The following is a 3,689-nucleotide window of genomic DNA, read 5'->3' as shown; positions in this document are numbered from 1 at the left end:
TTGTTTTAGGTACAAAAAATTACAAACTTTCTGTTAGGGCTTTTTTTTAATTATTTTTTTGCTTTATTTATTTTTGTGTTGTTTTTTTTGTGTATTTAGAGTTTCTTTGTGAACATTTTTGTTTTAGGTACAAAAAATTACAAACTTTCTGTTAGTGCCCGTAGTTTTCAAATTTGAATAGTTTAAATTTTCAATTATTTGAAATTAGTGTGAATCACTAGTTTGTGAATAACTTAACTTTAAAAATCAGTAAAGGCATGAAAGAATTTGTTTGCACATAAAATTTCTTCGCGTTTCAAATGCCAAAACACATAACTACCCTAACTATTACAGAGATTCCCCTCTCGGTGCGAAACATAGAAGAAAGTGATGATAGCTGGTGAAGCCGATCACATCCCAGATCTTTGGGTGTGAAACTTTTTCTTCGCGTGTGTCCCTTTGCGCTGTAACCATGGAAAATCTTCATCATTTAACGGGATGCTCGGGTCAATATTCACTGCGAATGGAGCAATTTCATCAAACTTTTCATAATCTTCTGACTTGTCTGTCTTGTCATCCACTCCCACGATGTTTCTCTTCCCAGAAAGAACTATGTGCCGCTTTGGCTCATCGTACGATGCATTCGCTTCCTTATCTTTTCTTTTTCTTGGCTTGGTAGACATGTCCTTCACATAGAAAACCTGTGCCACATCATTGGCTAGGACGAATGGTTCATCTGCATACGCAAGATTGTTGAGATCCACTGTTGTCATTCCGTACTGCGGGTCTTCCGTTACCACGCCTCGTGTCATATTGACCCATTTGCACCGAAACAAAGGGACCTTTAAACCACGTCGATAGTCAAGTTCCCATATGTCCTGTATATAACCATAATATGTTTCCTTTCCTGTCTTGGTTTCTGCATCAAAGCGGACACCACTGTTTTGGTTGGTGCTCTTCTTATCTTGGGCGATCGTGTAAAATGTATTACCATTTATCTCGTACCCTTTGAAAGTCATTATATTCGAAGATGGTAACTGGGACAGCAAGTACAGGTCATCTTCAATAGAGGTGTCATGCATGGTACATGTCTGCAACCAGCTGGCGAAACTCCTGATTTATTCACGTGTAATCCAGTCATCGGACCGCTCCGGGTGTTTGGAGCGTAGCAAATTCTTGTGTTCATCCATATACGGAGCCACCAAGGCGGAATTCTGTAGAGCTGTGTAGTGTGCTTCAGTGAGAGAATGTCCATCCATACATATTATTTGTTTCCCTTCTAGCGTGCCTTTTCCATCCAGTCTGCCCTTATGCCGCGATTCAGGAACACCAATCGGCTTAAGGTCAGGAATAAAGTCAATACAAAACTCAATGACCTCCTCATTTTGATGGCCCTTGGAGATGCTTCCTTCTGGCCTAGCACGGTTATGAACATATTTCCTTAAGACTCCCATGAACCTCTCAAAGGGGAACATATTGTGTAGAAATACAGGACCCAAAACGTTAATCTCTTAGCATAGGTGAACTAGGACGTGCATCATGATGTTGAAGAAGGATGGTGGGAACACCAACTCGAAACTGACAAGACATTGCACCAAATCATTCTGTAACCTTGGTATGATTTCTGGATCGATTACCTTCTGAGAGATTGCATTGAGAAATGCACATAGCTTCACAATGGCTAATCGAACGTTTTCCGGTAGAATCCCTCTCAATGCAACCGGAAGCAGTTGCGTCATAATCACGTGGCAGTCATGAGACTTTAGGTTCTGAAACTTTTTCTCTACCATGTTTATTATTACGTTTATATTCGACGAGAAGCCAGACGATACCTTAATACTGAGCAGGCATTCGAAGAAGATTTCCTTCTCTTCTTTGGTAAGATCGTAGCTTGCATGACCCTGATGTATGACGTCTTCTCCGTGCATACGTTGCTGGTTCTTCCGTGCCTCAGGTGTATCTTTTGTCTTCCCATACACGCCCAAGAAGCCAAGCAGGCTCACGCAAAGATTCTTCGTCACGTGCATCACGTTGATTGCGGAGCGGACCTCTAGGTCTTTCCAATATGGCAGGTCCCAAAATATAGATTTCTTCTTCCACATGGGTGCGCGTCCGTCAGCGTCCTTTGGAACAGGTTGTCCGCCAGGACCCTTTCCAAATATCACCTTCAAATCCTTGACCATATCATGTACATCAGCACCAGTACAGTGGCGAGGCTTCGTCCGGTGATCCGCCTCACCTTTGAAATGCTTGCCTTTCTTTCTTACGGGATGCCTGCTCGGAAGAAATCGACGATGTCCCAGGTACACATTCTTCTTACAACTATTCAAATATATACTGTCGGTATCATCCAAACAGTGCGTGCATCCGCGGTATCCCTTGTTTGTCTGTCCTGAAAGGTTACTGAGAGCAGGCCAATCATTGATGGTCACGAACAGCAATGCCTTTAGGTCAAATTCTTCCCCCATGTGCTCATCCCACGCACGTACACCTGTTCCATTCCACAGTTGTAAGAGTTCTTCAACTAATGGCCTTAGATACACATCAATGTCGTTGACGGGTTGCTTAGGGCCTTGGATGAGCACTAGCATCATAATGAACTTCCGCTTCATGCACAACCAAGGAGGAAGGTTATACAAACATAGAGTCACAGGCCAGGTGCTATGGTTGCTGCTCTGCTCCCCAAAAGGATTAATTCCATCTGCGCTTAGACCAAACCATACGCTCCTTGCATCATCTGCAAACTCCTTCACATACTTTCTTTCGATATTTCTCCACTGCGACCCGTCAGCTGGTACTCTCAACTTTCCGTCTTTCTTACGGTCTTCTCTGTGCCATCGCATCGCCTTGGCATGCTCTTTGTTTTGGAATAAACATTTCAATCGTGGTATTATAGGAGAATACCACATCACCTTGGCAGGAATCTTCTTTCTGGGGCGCTCGCCCTCGACATCACCATGCTCATCGTGGCTGATCTTATAGCGCAATGCACCACATACCGGGCAAGCGTTCAAATCCTCGTACTCACCACGGTAGAGGATGCAATCATTAGGGAATTCATGTATCTTCTGCACCTCTAACCCTAGAGGGCAGACAACCTTCTTTGCTTCGTACATACTCTCAGGCAATTCGTTGTCCTTTGGAAGCATATCCTTTATCATTACCAGCAACTTTCCAAATCCCTTGTCAGATACACCATTCTCTGCCTTCCATTGCAGCAATTCCAGTGTGATGCCCAACTTTTTCTTGTCACCTACGCAATTCGGGTACAACAATTTTTTGTGATCCTCTAACATGCGCTGCAACTTCTTCTTCTCCAAATCACTTGTGCAGTTTCTCTTTGCATCGGCAATGGCCCGACCTAGATCATCAACGGGCTCATCTGATGCCTCTTCTTCAACTTCTTCCCGCATTGCCGGCTCAGCTTCTTCCCGCATTATCGGCTCAGCTTCTTCCCCCATTGTTGTATCATCGTATTCAGGGAACCCATGGCCAGGATAGCTGTCGTCGTCCTCTTCTTCTTCATTGTCTTCCATGATAACCCCTCTTTCTCCGTGCTTGGTCCAAACATTATAGTGGGGCATGAAACCGGACTCAAACAGGTGGACGTGAATGGTTCTTGACGTAGAGTAATTGCGACCATTCTTACAGCCAGCACATGGACAAGGCATAAAACCATCCGCCCGCTTGTTTGCCTCAGCCGCAAGCAG

Source organism: Triticum dicoccoides, chromosome 5B (genome assembly GCF_002162155.2).
Source record: "Triticum dicoccoides isolate Atlit2015 ecotype Zavitan chromosome 5B, WEW_v2.0, whole genome shotgun sequence".
In the NCBI taxonomy this organism is placed as follows: Eukaryota; Viridiplantae; Streptophyta; class Magnoliopsida; order Poales; family Poaceae; genus Triticum; species Triticum dicoccoides.
The sequence above is the reverse complement of the archived record's forward strand: the minus strand, read 5'-3'. Positions refer to the sequence as shown.